The 18,833-nt window shown below is 43.4% G+C and overlaps 1 long non-coding RNA gene across 1 annotated transcript; it reads left to right on the top strand.

Annotated features, from left to right (window-relative positions):
* The first annotated feature begins 4 nt into the window (after positions 1-4).
* LOC310762469 lies at positions 5-17,676 on the top strand. Its single transcript, XR_014547990.1, has 2 exons — positions 5-129; positions 16,747-17,676. It is a non-coding gene; the product is annotated as an uncharacterized lncRNA (long non-coding RNA).
* The last annotated feature ends 1,157 nt before the right edge of the window (positions 17,677-18,833 follow it).

Here is an 18,833-nt window from a genome sequence, read left to right as displayed (position 1 = left end):
CGCTCTGCTGCTGCTGCTGCTGTTCTCCTTCGCGGGGGCTGCTGGACACCAGCTGGCGCCTTCTTCTTCGCCGTGGCTGCTCTGGTGGGCTCAGGCGGGGCGAGGCGTCGTGGCAGCTGCAGAGCAAGGGTATGTGCGGGGGCCCGCGGGGGTGTAGGCCGGAGGGAGGGGAAGAGAGGTGAGAAATGCTAGGCGCCCCCATCCCACTTTTGCGGTCTGCTGAAGCTTCGTTAAGTTTTTTTTTTTTCCTTTAAAAAGATGGGGCAAGTCAAAAGTCAACGCTTTGCAGCTGTTCCCTGCGTGGCGATGCAGTGGCGGAGGCGAGTGAGGCTTCACCTGTTGGCTTTTCCGCCTGCAATGTAGGTGTTGGGGTAGAGGAGAGGTGCGGGAAGGGGGCAAGACGTGTGAATCGTTATTTCTGGTGGTTCACATGCGACTGGTACCCAGGCTGAGATGCTGCACGTGTTTTCTTGGGAGCTCTTTCAAGTTTAGTGACACAGTGCAGTCCTAACCACGGTCTACTGGGAAGTAGGTTTTGTGGAGTTAATGGGCTTACTCCCAGATATGTGGGGTTAGGGTTGCAGCCCTGCTAAGGATCCTGCTGCCTAGAGTCCTGTAGAAAGAAGGTGTTTCTTCCTGGCCTTGCTACAAGCTTATGTGTGGAACAAGAATCCCCCCCCCCCCCATCGTTTGCTAAGTTAGTTGCCCTGCAGGCTGATGCCCTAGCTTTAACTGGTTTTAGTGAAGAGTTGAAATTCAGGTCAGGATCCCGGCCCTTTACTGCAAATCCCAAACATGTCTACTCAGTTCAGTTAATTTCAATAAAAAGAATTCCTTCCAAGCAAGAGCATCTAGGGTTTGCTGCCTTGGGCACTGAATCTAGATTCATCTCTGAGAGATTTCAAGGAGATGGCTGCAAGAGTAAGTAGTTTGTAAATTGGAGCCTCTGTCATATTCTTGGCTGGGATCACCAGATGGTTATCTGACCATACTGTAATAAAAGAGAAAAGGTTGCAGGCTTAATAAGTTTTGAGTGTTTGCTTGCTTCCCTTCAGCACCTCTTAGATGGGAGGAGAGCAGAGGCTTGGCACATGTAATTTTATCACTTCTGCTGCAGGTTAAACTTTTTGGTCTGTATAAACACCAGCCCAGAATTCTGGATGTTTGTAAGACTTAAATTTATGCAGTTTTTGTTATGTGCCTGCATTTGAAAAGGAGCATCCATTGAATTCCCTGAGAGTAAATTATGACTTTCTTTTCCCGCTTCCTCACTGAAAAACATGGGTGTGGGTGTGTCTCTTTTTGTTGCACTTGGACTCAGTTTTTCTTCAGAGCAGTCCCACAAGTGACTACTCTCAGGTAATGCCAGAGAAGACTATAGTCCTCAATGAAACTTGAGCAGGTTGCTTTATAGACTACAGTGGAACCTCGGGTTGTGAACATGATTCGTGCAGGAGGCACGTTCACAGCCTGCGCACGCGCGGGTTGCAATTTGGCGCTTCTACGCATGCGTGATTTAGCGCTTCTGCTCATGCGCAAGCACTGAAACCCGGAAGTAACCCGTTTCATATACTTCCAGGTTTGGCACGGTGCACAACCCGAAAACACGTAACCTGAAACGTCTGTAACCTGAGGTACCACTGTAATTGGATTGCTCTTTTAATGCTGTGGTACTTGTTTGGCAGTCAGGCCCATTGGAATTAACAGGAGTTCTTTCAAACCTCAGCTCTTTATCAAAATTATGTGTGTTGTGGAATCCATATATTATTTAAACCAGCATTGTGACATGCAGAGGTTCCATTTGACATGTTGGTTACTGGTCCCCAAACCTCCATAGGCTGCAACTTAGAGAATTGCCAAGAAGGGAGAACCTTCCTTGTTAAATCTTTTCCCATCACAGTGCTGAAGTGACAGCAGAAACCAACCTGGTTTTTCAGTGCAATCATACACATCTCTGCGCAGAAATGAGTTCTATTCAGTGGCAGTTCACATGCCCTTGAATATGTGAATAATAAGGTGAGGCACCCTTTGAATATGTGCAGAGATATTTCATTCATCGCTGAGTAACTGCATCCAGCCCCCATATACACACATATTCCTGGAAGTAAGGTTAACGTTATTGGGTGTGTTTTCCAGCTAATCTGGAATGCTGTTGCCTCATTTTTACTGTTATGCAATGTGAGGTGATCCACCCCAGGCAGCACCCATGAAAGGGTATCCTTTCATTCATTCATTTATTTTTGCCACCATGTGAGGCCTCTCACTTGGTTGTTTTGCTTGAAGCATCAAAATGTCTTAAATTGCCTCCTCAGCATCTCACAAATCTGTTTCAAGTATTGTGCAATTAGTGCATTTACATGTAGTAAGCCACCTGCTTGTAAATGAGTGTCTTCGGTGTGTTCTATGTAATTTCTCATCATAACAGCAGAATTTTAAAGCTGAGTTTTGTTATTTATTTTTTTAAAAAATCCTTGCCTTCCAAACCAAGAGGAAAGAAAGTGGGAGAAAACGCAAAAGAGACAGCATCCGAACATGCTGCATCCGAAAATGGTCATCAGACTACCCTGTTCCCATCCATATAAGTGTTTAGTAAAGGTAAAGGGACCCCTGACTGTTAGGTCCAGTTGTGGACAACTCTGGGGTTGTGGCGCTCATCTCACTTTATTGGCCGAGGAAGCCGGAGTACAGCTTCCGGGTCATGTGGCCAGCATGACTAAGCCGCTTCTGGCGAACTAGAGCAGTGCATGGAAACACTGTTTACCTTCCCGCCGGAGTGGTACCTATTTATCTACTTGCACTTTTTGGTGTGCTTTCGAACTGCTAGGTTGGCAGGAGCAGGGACCGAGCAATGGGAGCTTACCCCGTCGCAGGGATTTGAACCGCCGACCTTCTGATCGACAAGCCCTAGGCTCTGTGGTTTAGACCACAGCGTCACCCGCGTCCCGTTATAAGTGTTTAGTAGATAACATTAAAACTGAGCAACTTACCCCGCTTCAGATCTACTGTTTGCAGCAGATGTGCCCAGATGATAACAATGATACACAGATGTGCCCAGATGATAACAATAAAGGGCAGCCTCAAACTGCCCCTGACCTATGGCAACCAAGGATAAATATGTCCCAACTGAGATTTAACCAATTGATAACTGATATCTCGTATTGTTAGTTTATGGATTAATGTGCAGCTCCAACAAAGGTACATGGCACATGAAGAGAACCATTTACATAGATGACACTTCACTTGCTGTTTTCGCTAGTTCTAGAAATCGTCCCTCCCAAAGAGACATCTTCCTGTCCTGTTTAAAAAATGTCTAAGCTCTACAATCCTGCAGCAAAACAGGAAGTGATGCTTAAGCCACCTATGTAGTGTTCTCTCAGACACACCAGTGTGGTTCCTTTGCCAATCACTACTCTCACACCCTTTGGAAGTCAGTCTGCAAGTGTGGCTTGCATTCAGGTCATACCTGCAAGTAGACATTTCCCCTCCATAGATTGACAGGCTGCTGGCAAAGGAAGAATGCCTGTTTGCAGGCTTAAATCCAGGCAAGCCCCTTTGAAGGCATGCCCAGTGCAGTTGATCAGATTGGGGCTCGCTGTCACCGCCAGTCAGCTGATCAGGGCTGCCAGTGATCCCCACTTGCAAAGGAGCAATTAGGAGTTGACTTTGAGCTCCCAACTCCTTATTTGGAGCCATGTTTTTACCTGCCCTACACATAAGTCAGGTGTGGGGCAAGTAGGCATGGTTTGGGGGGTGGGAATGTCCTTCTGGGCCCAAGGTTTCCCACCCCTTCATTAAACTTGGATGCCTATGATCCAACACAAACACTTGGGCATTCACGACCCTTTTGTTTTCGCCCTCACTGCCGAACAAGTTGATGTGGCTCTTCAGCAGCGCTCTCACATTCAAACAGAGGGAAATGCAGAGGATGGAGCGGATGAAGGCAGACTGCTACTAGTGCCAAAGTCAAACGCACCACTGCGTTACCCCCAGATGAGTCCCAAAAGCTCATCAGGGCATGCACACAAGCAGCGCAAAGGAGCATTATGGGAAATCATTGAGCCCTTTATACACCCTCATCCTGCCATGTGCCATGCAAGTCGCTCATGTTCCAGAGGATGTGTAACCTGCAGGGCTCCAGATTTTGACGTGGGAGGGGTGTGTGGGCATCCCATTCTTTGCATCACTTCTTTTTGCACATGCGCTCACAGTGCTGGGAGGGGGAGAGAGAGAAGATGGGGGGAATGAAGGCTTCTGGTCCCTAGTGTCTCTTGATTGGGCCGGGAAATATGTATGAACCTCTGGAGAGTGGCTGATCTGGGTCAGGCTTCCTCAACCTTGGCCCTCCAGATGTTTTGAGAGTATAATTCCCATCATCCCTGACCACTGGTCCTGCTAGCTAGGGATCATGGGAGTTGTAGACCAAAAACACCTGGAGGGTCGAGGTTGAGGAAGCCTGATCTAGGTGGACCTACTATCTGACTTGGGATAAAGCAGTCTCTGTTGAGCCCTGTGGGCTCTGGGTCCCATATCCGTAATCGACTGGATCGAATGATAGTCTTGCTTTTTTCATCAGGACAAAAAAACACCCCTCAAAGCTAGCAACAAATGGTCACAACAGGCCAGTTGGAAGGGGTCTCGCTCATCCTCTTGTCTCCGGAAGTGTAGCTGGCATGACAGTAATATATCTGTCTGCCTCCCCCCATCCACCCTGATAGAGGGTGACAGACAGAGGCAGGAGCTGCAGCCACAGTGCTGTTCCCTGCAGCGGAATTGACAAGAGATCCTATCCCACCTACAAGCAGAACTGAGGGAGACCCAGAATTTCATGCACAGACCTGTGGAGTCCATGATGATATTTATAATCCTGAACAAGGAGTCACCTAAAATGGAACGGGTGAGAGTGAAGACAACCACACACATAGACCAAGTAAAGCATTATTCATTAAAAATGTGGTGTGAGCCCATCCTGCAGGAAAATGGAAGGAGTAGGGGAAGAGGCTATACTGGTGCCAGTGCCTCAGGATTTCTTTCTAATGTTGACACAGTTATTTGAGCTGTACTTTTGGAAACGTTGCATGAGTAGATTAACATAATTTTAAATCATGTCCATGCCAAAGATACATTTATAGTAGCTGTGTAGTAATTTAGGGTACATTTAAAAACAACTTGGAATTGTGGTGTTTTAATTCCTGACCATGTATTAAAGTCTTTGTAAAAAAAACTTTCCACAGTGACTTTAAATAAAAGCATGCTTTTGCAAATGTGCTGTTCAAGTAACCTAATTCAGGGAGAATGAAAGCCAGGCCTTGAAGAGAATGCACAGAAGTGTTTGCCTACAGTGGGAGAGAGAGAGGGATAAAGGAGCACTTCCCTCAAAGTAGTTTTTGTGATGGTGCCAAAACTCTGTGTTCAGTGCAATGAGCTATGTTCAAAATGTCATTGATGCTCAAAAGCAAAGTTGAATCGGAGCAAGATACATTTCTGCAAACTTGAATTTTACACATGTGTTCTAACTCTGGAAGGGCACTGTGTGGGTTTTTCAAACTGAACTTTTTTTCTTTCTCTTTTCTTTAAAAAGTATTTCGTTTGAAAGAGAACCATAGATTCCAACAACTGATACAGAGACTCTTAACACAAAGGAATGCAGGAAATTCCACACTCTTTAGAGTTGTTTTGGTTACTGCTTTTGATTTAATGATATGGTGCCTTTAAGCCAGGGTTAGGGAAACTATTTTAGATAAGGAAACCTCGTTGCCAATTTTAAATTGCCCAGCAAGGCTAACAGAAAATAACAACCATGCAAATCTGTGCTCAGTTTCGACGGTTTCATGTTTTCTTCTTTGCACACATGGATTCACATGCAAGAATGATGACTTACGCATCTCAGTGCTTCCTTAAATGCACACTCTGTCCCACCCACCCAAACACACACAAAGTAATGGTCAAAAAAAGAAGCTTCTATTCCTTTGCTCTGGGTAGCCAAGAACAGGAGCCTGTCCTGTGCTTGTTTATTTCCAGCAGCAGTTTTCTCTCTGGAGAGCTTTGTTTCAAAATGCCCTTGAGGCTTAAAGCCAGTTCATACATTTCCCAGTTGTGGAGCTTCTAGAAACAGAAGCAACCTGCACTTCTGATTCCCTTCTTCCAATGCAACACTCGTAACCCTTACAGGTCTCTGCCAGATCATATCCAAAAGACCCTATGCATCCCCAGTGGGGGTCAGCAGTATGAATGGCAGGGCTGCTCCCCCGCCTGAGGCAAGGCCAGCTCCTTGCCTCCAGCAGCAAAATCCACAGGTGTAGCAGATCTGGCTGCCAAGGAATTGATAACCCATTGTAGATCTTCATTCACCCCTTTTTCCCTGGTGGGGGAAGGGTGCCGTTTTGTGGTTTGCCTCAGGTACCAAAATGTCTTGGGCCAGCCCTGGTAAGTGGGATGTGCCTCTACAGGCCCTGGAACTAAAGAATACGTGAATTGGCCACTGACTAAAAAAAATAGTGGCACCGAGTGGAATTTGTTCCAGCAGCAGGGCCAACCTTGAAGTTTCAGGGGTCTCTTGGCAACACTTGGTCCTCTTTCTCTGTAGTCATTCTGCCAACTGTGGAGGTCAAATCAAACACAGCAGTTCAGATGGTTGTCTCTTCCCACCCTGCTCCTTTTCATTTAGCTGGCGCGGAACTTGTTGAGTTGCTTTGAACTTGAGCTTGGAGCCGAGCCCCCCCCCCCAGAACAAAACCTAGTAACCAGTTCAAAATAAGTGCTTCACCAATAGTCCGAAGGATCCTTTTGAGGGGGGTGAATAGGGCCTTTCTCTTCTCTAACATTAGGCAGGCAGGCCAAACTGAGGAGGAGGAGCAAAAATAAGAGTTTGGGGATTATAGTTCTCCTGTATCTTGCATATGCTTTGACCTGGTGTATGAGGACAAACAGTAAGGCTGTGTACGCACCATATTTATTTCTTTTGACTAATAATAGGGAAAGAGGCCAGGAGGGGGAGAGCCACACTATACATTTAAAACACGTCCCTTCTCTAAAAAAGAACCCTGGGAGCTGTAGTTTGTTAAGGGTGCTGGGAATTGTAGTTATGTGAGGTGAATACAGGATCGTGAGAAAGCATTCAGAGAAGTGGTTCCCTTTTTCTGTGTAAGCATTCCAATCCCATAAGCCCTCACATAACATGTTATGTGTCCAACAATGTATAGTTTTTAAAGCTTCTGTCTTGTCTCCAGTTGTGCTAGGTAAAGCTCCCCCCCCCCCCCCGTTTTAATTGCTTTTCTGTATGTTTCTGAGAATAGGTAGGGTGATTAGAACTATAATAGCATTACAGAAGCCAACAAATAAAAGATGCCCGAGATAAGCTAAAAATAACATATATATATTTTTCTGGGATGGAAGTCAATGTAAAAAGTATGTTTGGAGAGTGAACTTCCTAACGATCTGGCATGCATGCATGTGTTTAGGGAAGAAAGCAACCATTTTCCTGCATTAAATATCCCTGTAGTCATGTTATAAGAGTCACACTGCAATTATATAGTGTGTGTGTGTGTGTGTGTGTGTGTGTGTGTGTGTGTGTGAGAGAGAGAGAGAGAGAGAGAGAGAGAGAGAGAGAGAGAGAACTGGTGCCAAACAATTGCACAGGACAGAATCACAGAGTTTAGAAATGCTGATGAACCTGAGCCAGAATTGAATCAAGTTTTAAAAATAGTTTGACTCCCTGCTTTTTACCACTGTAACTCTCCCCCTTAAGTCAAGCCTCCCAGATCACTTTGAAACCCCACCCTTGAGGAACTTGGCCCATGGAGATAGGTTAGAAACTGACGGATGACATGGTGATACCAAATTAATGGGGATAGTTAAATTTCCAAGGAGCCAGAAGACATTTGGAAGAGCTGATTTGGCCCGTGGTCTTGAGGTTTCTCACCCCTGCCTTTAAGCCAACATACTTTCAATTTTTCCCTCATTATTTCCTGTGTGAGTTGTGGTGATGCTTTTAAATACTTCTTTCTAAACCACATTGTGTTTCCTGTTTCCTATCTATTCTTTACCACAAGTGGTTTATAGAAATACGGTGGTTGAAACAGCTTCAAGTGACTGTAGTTGTTTATGCTTTAACTTGGGAAGATTTTGCTTTGTTGTGGTTGTAATCCCATGTAAGAATTAAGACTGACAGTATTTTAAGGCTCTTCAGGATGTCTCCTCACATCTAATTTCATAATTAAGGGTTATTACGCTAGGACTGGAAGCAAAACCTGGGGGAAGAAATCATCTGACGCACCAAACCTAATATAAAAATATGAAATTGGAATGTTTAAGAAGCTTTGCTTCAGATACCACATTACAGTGAGTGCTATCAAGAGTTAGTCATAGTCAGAATAGGTCTCCTCTGAGCATGATTTAGTTGGATATCACCCAACATGTTTTTAATCTTTTATCTCAGAAAACAGATGCATACACTTCCCAAGTTTTATTTCTCAGAACCCAAGGAGATTTTGCTTTATAGCGGCTATAAATGTAATGGCAAACCATAGTTTGTTTTATGAGCATGAGAAGCCTTGATCTCATGCACCTTTACCTCACCTTTTCCTGCACGTGAATGGAATAGGTTAGAAGTTCCCATTCCTGGCTTTGTGGCAAACCGTGGTTTCTCCTTTTGTCTGAACAAGAAGTGATGGTTTGCCACAAACCAGCTTCTAGACTTATTATTACATGCACAGGAGAAGGAGAGGAAAGAATGTATGAACTCGAGGCTGCTCACGCTCATAATGGCGAAGGGTTTGTTTTGTTACATTTAAATCTGGCCAGTATGTATGTCAAAGCTTTCCTGACTCCCTTAAAAGTATGTGAAGGCATCAAAGTAGGGGTCAAACTTGAAGCATAGAATTGGGTCCTGAATGTGCATTCTATTCTTCATTTCGGTATATCATTACAATATAATTATTGTGCCCCTATCGCCTTCCTCTTTAAATCAGACATGAATGGGATTTGGGTTCAGACGTGGAAAACAGAATTGTGCCCTGATCTTGTGTACCAAATTCCATCTAGATATATTGGAGTTCAAGCAAAAGACTGTAACAAGCAAGCACACCAATACAGGCAAATTAAACCAAAAGGACTCATTTCTCTTTAAGAGTTTGATGGTGGCTGGTGGGTACCTATTCTGAAAGTGTACTTTTTGCTCTCTCGCCCTGCTGAGAATGCGTATTCAGGCATGTCATAGATGCAAATAGACCCTTGTTCCTTGTATGCATCATCTTAACAAGAAAGGATTCCCTTAATTGAAACCCACCCACCCATCCACCTTCTACTGGGGATAATGTAGAACACCCATTTGCAGTCTCTCGCTCTCTCAACCAAATTGTAAGGTTTTGAAAATGAGATAGATGCTAAAGCATTTTGCTTATTTAAAAGTCTACATAAAACACTATTCTTTAATTCCCACTGAAGGGAAAGTTAAGGCTAACGTTACTCTGGCTTACAAAAAGCACTTAAATCACACACTGTATTACGTTCCCCACCCTGCATTCTGAAGTGATAACACTGCAGGTCATCTAACTTGTGATGTCGATGAGTAAGATGCAGCTCACCTTTTGGTATGAGCAATTGTCCATAGTAAGTACATATGGAAGTAATAAGAATTCAGAACCTTATTACTATGATTGCTGTTGAGCAAAGTACATTAGCTAATATATGAACCGTCGTTTGGCAGCATGCACACACTGCAGAGCGCTTCATAGGCGCTAACTAAAACACCCATTTTAATTAGGGAAATAGGTTGTAGCTGGTGGTGGCACTAAATACCTTCTGCTGGAAAAGAGGCGAAACTGGCGCACAAATTTATCCATTCAGATATTTGATACGTTGTTATTTTAAATGGGAGGCATCAGAGCAGGATTGTGTGCCTTCCAAGTGGAGTTGTTTTGTTAGGGTCAAATTCTGTTGTCGGTTTCTCTCCCAGAAACCTTGCTGATGTCAACAGAACGGCAGAAGTATTAAAAATAAAGCGGAGACTGTGTCAACATTCATTTCGCAATACATTGTTGAACAATGCCATCGCTAGAGGAAATCTCCCGTTTCTTTGAACCATGTCGCTGAGCAATATTTTTTGTAGGAACCATGATAATTCAGAACACATTGTTAACAGTGACAAGTCATATGTCTCTACTCTCCTTCTCCCTTAGCCTAGACACCTACTCATGGCCTATCGGCTCTTGCTAGAAAGCAACATTCTTAGGGTTTCTTTCTTTCTTTCTTCAGGTTTTGAGACCTCACAGAAAAAAACATATAGGTAGTAGGCCTGAAAGTAAAAAAAATAAAGTTATAAAATTGCTTTCACATTTATCATTTTCAAATCTTATTATTTTGAGGAGCCCATCAACAAAACTGAATAATAATAATAATAATAATAATAATAATAATAATAATAATTTATTTGTTCCCCGCCCTTCTGGCTGGGTTTCCCCAGCCACTCTGGGTGGCTTCCAACAAAGATTAAGAATACATTAAAATGTCACACATTAAAAACTTCCCGGAACAAGAGAAGCATCTTGGCCCTAAGATATGATTCTTGATTTTGATGGTAGGGATGTCTCAGGTTCAAATCCCCAAATAATAACCCTGTGAAAGAGGGCAAAGAGAGCCATACCCTTGAGGGCTGGTGTGAGGTTGCATGGGCAGACATGGATTCTAATCCTTACCATGAGGCACACTGGTGATCTTGTGCCAGTCATGATCTCTCTACCTGACCTACCTCACAGGGTTATTGTATAACGATAAAACGTAGGACCCATTCTAGAGAGTGAAGAGGCCGGCCATATATCCCAGCAGCCGTGCTTCTCATGTATGGAGTACCTAGGAAGTGGGTAGCATTAGAAAATTCCCAATTTGCATACACAAAGTCAGTTTGCAACTCCAGGTTAGGCTGGAAAAGACCCGTTTGGAAACCTAGAAAGCCTCTCCAGATCAATGTAGGTGGTATTGAACTTGATGGAGCAATAATGTAGCTTGGTGCAAGACAGCTTCCTGTATTCCAGTCTCTTGTCTTAAAGATGCCTGCTCTGGGTTCCTTTAAGGAGCCTCCAAAATTCTAGAGCAAGGACTTTTTTAAAAATAAAAGATGTCTTCCCATATGGCTGCTCTTATCTCCTTAGTAGAAGATATAATCTTGATTAAAGTATACCAAGTTTCGGTAGATGGGGAACCATGTAGAACAGGGAGGGAGAACCTGTGGCCCTCGAGGTGGTGTTGGCCTCCCATCTGCTCCAGCCAGCATAGCCCATGGTCAGGCACGATGGGAGTTTGAAGCGCAACTTTTGGAGATCACCAGTTTCCTCATCCCTGATGCAGAGGAAGGGAGGGAGGTTATTTATGAAGTGGCACCAAAATATTTCCTTAGCAGGAAGGTCCTAGTGTTAACCAGCCCAGAGTTGTATAAAGAAGAGAAGAAGAAGAAGAGTTTGGATTTGCTATCCCGCTTTATCACTACCCGAAGGAGTCTCAAAGCGGCTAACATTCTCCTTTCCCTTCCTCCCCCACAACAAACACTCTGTGAGGTGAGTGGGGCTGAGAGACTTCATTTTTTTAAAAAAATAATATTTATTAAAGTTTTAAGGGGTACAAAAAGAAAAAGTAAAAAACATCATTTTAAACAAAAAACAATACAACACATCACATGAGAGACTTCAGAGAAGTATGACTAGCCCAAGGTCACCCAGCAGCTGCATGTGGAGGAGCAGGGAAGCGAACCCAGTTCACCAGATTATGAGTCCACCGCTCTTAACCACTACAGCACACTGGTTCTAAATACATTGCATTTGCCTGAGCTTTCAAACCAAGGTCAAATGGCACACACATCTTGCTTCTGTTTAAGCATTTGGGAGGGTTTTGCCAACAAACAGCGTAGGTGTGAAATTCACTTCACTTCAGGTGGTACATTTGCCTGGTTCATCATGGCACCTAGCTGGGTTTTTTCTCCCTCAGCCCTCCATGCTCACAAGAGGCATCTTCTGTATACCTCCGGTGAATGGAAGGCACTGTGAGTGCGTTCTTGGATATGTAATTAAGCTTTATTGAACAAAGATAATGTCAAATTCCAATCGGAATTTCTGCTTGCAGTTCAGAGTTAAAGGTCTGAGGCAGCTCTGCAGATCATTATGCTTATCTCCCATGGCTAATGCAGTTCTGCTCAGCCTCACCAGCAATTCATCTCTAATCAGTCAGTCAACATTCCCAACACGCGTTCAGCATAAGGAACAACAATAACAATACATTTTTATGGCTGCTCGGGTGCTGAGTGCTGCTCAATCACTGTCCCCCTCTTATGCAGAAGGGATGGAAAGTGCTAGTAAAGTGAGCAGAGGTATATTGTTGCATATAATTTCAAGCAACAAAAGCTAGCCCAGCTGTAAGCATGGTTCAAATTGCCGGAGTATTGAAAGCTTAGCCTGCTGCTGATGCCCTGTTTCCTTCTTGCTGCTTTCCCATTTGATTAAAACCTAGCCTGCAAGAAAAGGACTGTACTTGGGAGAAAACCACAAGGTATATTCTCCAGTGCCCAGAATAAAATGAAGCTTAATAATAAGGAGCACATGTTGCACCCACACAATCTTCTCCAAAGTGAGTGCCTGAGCCAGCAATTTGTTGAGTGCTCAAGGTACTGTTGTGCAAATTCTCCTCCCCAAGCTGATATTAAGGCTGGTCCTGTACGTGTTTACTTGGGCTGGGGGGAGAGGAATCTTTCTAAATGAGGCATATTCCTAGGTACGGTTGCAGTCCCTTGCATGCTTACCTGGGATGTAGGTATGTATGTATTATTGCATTTGTATCCCATCTTCAAGGAGCTCAAGGAGAGTCTCACGCTCTACCGACTAATGTTTTGGCTGGATCCATTCTCAACAAACCTGAATTCTCAAATTCCCTTTAAATAATAATTACTATTATTCTGGAAGAAGTTATCAGCAATGAGGTTGAGTAAGAGCTAAATGAAAGTGGTTTGGGGAATACAGTGGTACCTTGGTTTGCGAACTTATTCCGTTCCGCAAGTCTGTTCTTAAACCAAGGCGTGCCTTCCCATAGCAGCGGGGGACTCAATTTACAAATGGAACACACTCAACAGGAAGCGGAACATGTTCTGCTTCCAAGGCAAAGTTCACAAACCAGAACACCTACTTCCGGGTTTGCAGCATTCTTAATCCAAGTTATTCATAAACTAAGCTGTTCTTAAACCAAGGTACCACTGTACTCTGCCACTGGCAAAACAGTCTTACCACATAGATAATATTCCACACAGATAATGAAAAAATGAAAAATAGACAACTGTTTTTTCCTCCTCGGCTAAGCTATTCTGCCATAACCAGTTCACCTGGAAATTCCATCTCTTCTTAAGGATCCACCTTCCTGTATCTTGAAAGATCTAGGCTTCATTTGCAGAAATGTCAGCAATGGTCCTTCTGCAAGGATGGTTCTACCTCTTGAGAGTGTGTATTGCTACTTGGTATAGCGACCAGGGTTCAAATTCCACTCAGCCATGAAGCCCACCGTGGGCCGGTCACTTAGCCTGATCAGGGTTGTTATGAGGATAAAATGCTGAAAGAAGCTTATACATCTCCTTGAGCCCTTTAGAAGATAGATGAGGTTTAAATTTATTTATTTTTTAAAAAATAGTGACTAGGGGAAAGGGGATGTGGTTCAGTATTAGAAATCATGCTTTTGCATGCAAAAGATACTGTACTCTGATCAGTCCTTGGGGTCTCTAGGCAAGGCTAGGGAAGATTCTTATCCCAAACTCTGGATGGTGGGTACCAGTTAGGGTTGACAACCCAGAGGTGGAAGGAAGAGAGGTCTGACTTGGTATAGTACAGCTGCTTCCTATGTCCCTATATGCACTTAATTTTTTTTTCAAGAGAATCACATTTTGTGGGTGTGCAAAAGGTATTCATTCTTAGCACTACTTCTTACAATGCGAGTAGCCATCTTCTGTGAAGACAGAGATTCTAGGAAGGTGAGCAGCTCGTCCTGTTTTGGTTAGGTTTTCGTGAGCAAATCAGGGATTACAAGCTACTTTGTCATTCTCTAATCCCTCTCTGAAGTGTACTTTGCATATGACAGTATTGTTTGAGGACCGGGACATTCTAAGGGAAACCAAAATGCTTGTTTACAAAGCTATTGTACTACCAACCTTACTGTATGCTTGTGAAACATAGCCACTTACAAACACCATCTCCAACTTCTTGAAATATTCCATCAACGGTGTTTCCAAAAAATCTTACACATCACTTGGGAAGACAGGCGAACTAATATAAGTATACTGGATGAAGCAAAGATCACCAGTGTTGAAGCAATGATTCTTCAACATCAACTTTGTTGGACTGGTCATGTTGTGTGGTTGCCTGATGACTGTCTTCCAAAGCAACTACTCTGTTCCGAACTTAAATATGGAAAGCGTAATGCTGGTTGTCAACAAAAGAGGTTTAAAGACTGTCAAGGCAAATCTAAAAAAATGTAGTATAAACACCGACAACTGGGAAACACTGGTTCCACTTGGAGAACAGCCTTTACCAAAGGTGTCATGGACTTTGAAGACACTCGAACTCAGGACGCAAAGGAGAAATGTGCTAAGAGGAAGGCATGCTTGGCAAATCCATACCGTGTTCAACTCCACTGTGGAAGGACGTGTGGATCCAGAATTGGCCTCCACAGTCACTTACAGACTCATTGTTAAAACTGTGTTTATGGAAGACAATCTTACTCAGCTACGAGTGATCGCCAAAGAAGAAGACAGTTTTGTAGTGGAGTCACATATCATTTGCTCTGTGCACATGCAGTATATTTAGTGCTGGTCTAGTTACAGTCCTCACTTCGTTTCTAGCATTTAGACAGGAGGGGCCATAGATCAGTGATGATGCATAAGTTTTGCATGCAAAAGGGCCCTGATTCAATCCCTGACATTGCAGTTAAAAGGGTCAAAGGGAAAGTGGGGGAAATAGGCCACACTGGGTTGTCCTTTGAAAAACCTGTCAGAGGCCCGCCAAGTAGATAGTACTTGACCAAATGAACCAATGACCTGGTGGTATAAGGCAGCTTTTTATATTCATATTTGCACTGCTGTCAGAGGAAGCACCCCCTGTTTTATCCCGTGCTGCAGTAAAATGGCAAAGCATTTTGACTTGAAAATAAAGCAGGAGAACAGCAACTGGCCCAAGTTTCAGTCCTGCAGAAGGGAAACCCGGCTTTGGATATTCAGGGACTTGGTGGGAGGGGAAGGAAGAGCACTTGCCCCCTGCAATTCACTTTCAGCATCTGAAGTGGTCCTTGTATCTTCCCCTCCCTGCCCTTCTTCATGGTGAGATGTGGATACTTCTAATGTGGGAACCCTCTGCACACAAAGCGATGGGACAGCTCTGCTTTGTGTGTTATGGGGATGCATAGGAGCAAGGAAGTAAAGGGGCATTTCATTTGCTATTCATTCCACATCTTTAAAGCGTCCAAATATCTCTCCTGCAATTAATATCAGACGTTATCTCATGTTGACAATTCAATAAATCCATCCAGCGCAATCCATAAAATAATTCTGTGGTTCATCCTTCTTGCCTTGTTTGATGATAAGGCGTTCCATAGTCCTTTTCATGCCACATTGCGACATGAAGTTAAAACAACTGTTTAAATGGGAACCGCATGTGAAAATCATTCGGTATCCCTTGCTGTAAAGAGATCTCCCTTTACAAATTAGGTGTTTCATATAAAGGATGCTCATCACTAAGATGTATGTTAGAAACGGGTAATTAGACCTTCCTCTTGGTGGAATAATGTAATACATTGGGACTGCATTTTGTTCAACTTCCGGTACTAATCGTACAAATTCATTTGTTGACATCATTAGCATATATTTGTGACTATAACCATAATCTGTACTTTAGATCGGGGACATCCAACTCCCAAGAGACTATGATCTACTCACAGATAAAAAAACCCTACCCATCTACCCATTTGGGGGGAGACCCCAAACCTGTTGAGCTTTTTTTTTTTAGGGGGGCAAGCCGCTTCTTGTGGGGGGCGACATAAATCGCTTACTGAGTAGAAAACTCGGCAGCGATAACTCCATCTTCCATTTTTGCAGTCGTGCGCAAATTAAGGGAAGAGAGAGGGGCGGGGCCAGATGCCCTTTTTTCCCCCATGGAAGAAAGTGACCCTGCAATCGGCCACAATCTACCACTATCACCTGGGGATCAACCTGTCGATCGTGGTCGACCAGTTGGACATCCCTGCTATAGATTATCTCTGGTAAACTATAATTGCAGGTTATGTTTATATTCCTTTCTGCCTGAACCTTTGGTGACCTTATTTAGGTGTGCAGTCGCTATTTTAAGATATACACCTTTTCTGCCTTTTTGCAATGTACCCCATATATGTCTGCTGAGGAGTAAGTTCCACTGAATTGAATTGGACTTACTCCTAGGGAAGTGGCTATAGAGTGCAGCTGTCAGGTTGTTGATTTTAATCTGCAGAATCTGTGAGGCGGTTCAAGGTTTTGGTATGTAAGATACAATGTAAGGAAAGACCATTTTTCATTTTACAGAAGCTTATTAAGTAGGTTATGCTGTAACCAGGTGAAGCCGGATGTGTCGCTTGGTTGTTTACAGCAAAAATGTCCTCTGCCAAACACTGTGTTGTGACAAACTTGCTGAAAATGTTAAATATGTTCTGCTAAATGAAACAATTGGCTTACTTTGCTCCTCTTTTGTTTCTTCTTTTTAGATTTTCTCCTTTCTCGGAGAACATAACAAAATCCTAAAAATTTCAAGAAGGACTTGGCAATGCAATGAGTGATCTTCGTGTTCCTTGGAAATCTGTTGCAGTGTGTGCTGCCGATTCTTTCTCTCTGTTTCTGGAATTGTGTTGTAAGATGGCTCCTTGTTCTAAACCAGTTTTTAATCCAGTACAGTGCTAGCTTTATCTCACCTGCTTTCATACAATAAAATATTTCCATTTATGTTTTCCTTGTAGAATGACCAAAAATTGTTAAGTGGGAGGAGAACTAAAAGTAGGACTCCTATGATTTGAATCAAGGCATCTGCCTATGACACCACTGGCACACTGTTTCATGAGAGTAGTAGGTTGCTTATGCTATACCTTATGCATGTGTGCTGGCTCATCAAGATTCATAAACAACAGAAAGCATAATATTTGATGTGGAACTAGATGTGACGAGGGGAATCTGGTGTTTCACTCCTAAGACTAATGTGAAGTGGGGGTGAAATACTTGCAGGACAAAATAAACAGGAGGAAGATAATGCCTAATTCTTCCTCTATCTGCAGATTCTCACCTGCAAATGCCACCAAACCTCACCCTCATTTTGCACTGACTTTATGTTTCCTTGCCACTGCCAGGCTCAAAAATTCTCAAGTTAGCCAGTCTGACAGGGGAAATGACTGGGGGGTGGATATTAGCATGGGAGAAATGGCAGTCACAGGAGGGGTTTGCTGATTCTGTCCTGCAGCTGCCCACCCTCAGAGTTTCAATCTCTGGGCAAACATGGGTTTAGAAGCACCTTTTCCAAGATAATGTGCTTAGAAAATAGATACTAACTCAGCTATGGACTGAAGCTTCATATTGTTTCTTTTTCTGGCCATAGTTTTGCCTCTTTAATTCCTCATTCTGACAACATTAAAGAAGAATGGTGAATATGTCTCATTGCATTTATTTACTAATTGGTTTTAGGATAGGCTAAGCCTGTATATTTCATGCCCTGGGAACTTAGTTGCCTCATTATCTAGTCTCAAGCGTTCTCCCCTCTCCCACCAAGTACAGCTCATCTCAATTATCAGAGCATCCCTGGCTGCAGTTGTGCGCATTCAGCATTTAGCCCTTGTCAGCTTTCAAACTGGCCACTGTAACTGTCCCTTTAAGAGCAGTTTGATCTGCGGTAATTAGCAAGCAATAAACGTTTACCTCAGTGCCACTGAAAAGCTTCCTGGGCAGATTTTTCCTGCAGGGCAAACCTCTATTTAAAAGGGAAAGTGGGGGAATAGGCCACACTAGGTTGTTGCTGTTGTTTTTTTTCTTCTTGGCAACACTATCAGTATCTATTGCAAGGGGTAAAATGTTTAGCAACTGAGCCCACCGGTTCCTAGACGTGGAAGAATTGTGTGTATGTCAAATGCACCAATATGTTTTTCCCAGGGCAAGGAGGGATAGAACTGAAATGGGACAGAGGACACACCAGATATGCACTCAAGGTAGAAGTAGCAATAGCAACAGCAGACGTCTAAAGAAAGAAGCTTATAACTAAAAGCTTAGTTCTCCAATTTTTGTGGAAACTCCTTTTTATGTGTCAGCTTTTGGTTTTCCTCCCAGTTAAGCTCTTACTAACAGCTAAGGGTGAGGCAGAAGGTGAAAAGGTCATGGTATCTGTACTGAGCAATATTACAGTGGTACCTTGGTTTACGAACTTAATCCGTTCCGGAAGTCCGTTCTTAAACCAAGGTGTGCTTTCCCATGGCAGCGGTGGACTCAGTTTACAAATGGAACACACTCAACAGGAAGCGAAGCATGTTCTTATTCCAAGGCAAAGTTCACAAACCAGAACACCTACTTCCGGGTTTGTAGCGTTCTTAATCCAAGTTGTTCATAAACTAAGCTGTTCTTAAACCAAGGTACCACTGTACACTGGTGGTTTGCTTGGGTTTTTTAAACCAGATGTATTTGTAAGAGAAGAAAAAATAAGAATAGCAAAAGAGCATAAGAAGGCCAAATGCCCATCTAGACCAGCAACCTGTGAATTGGGCAACCTAACGTAACAAAAGACTCAGCTCAACAGTTGGTAGCCCCTGTCCAAAGCATG

This window comes from Podarcis filfolensis, assembly GCF_964270895.1.
Source record: "Podarcis filfolensis genome assembly, chromosome: 5".
NCBI lineage: Eukaryota > Metazoa > Chordata > Lepidosauria > Squamata > Lacertidae > Podarcis > Podarcis filfolensis.
This window is presented reverse-complemented; position numbering and strand designations above follow the sequence as displayed.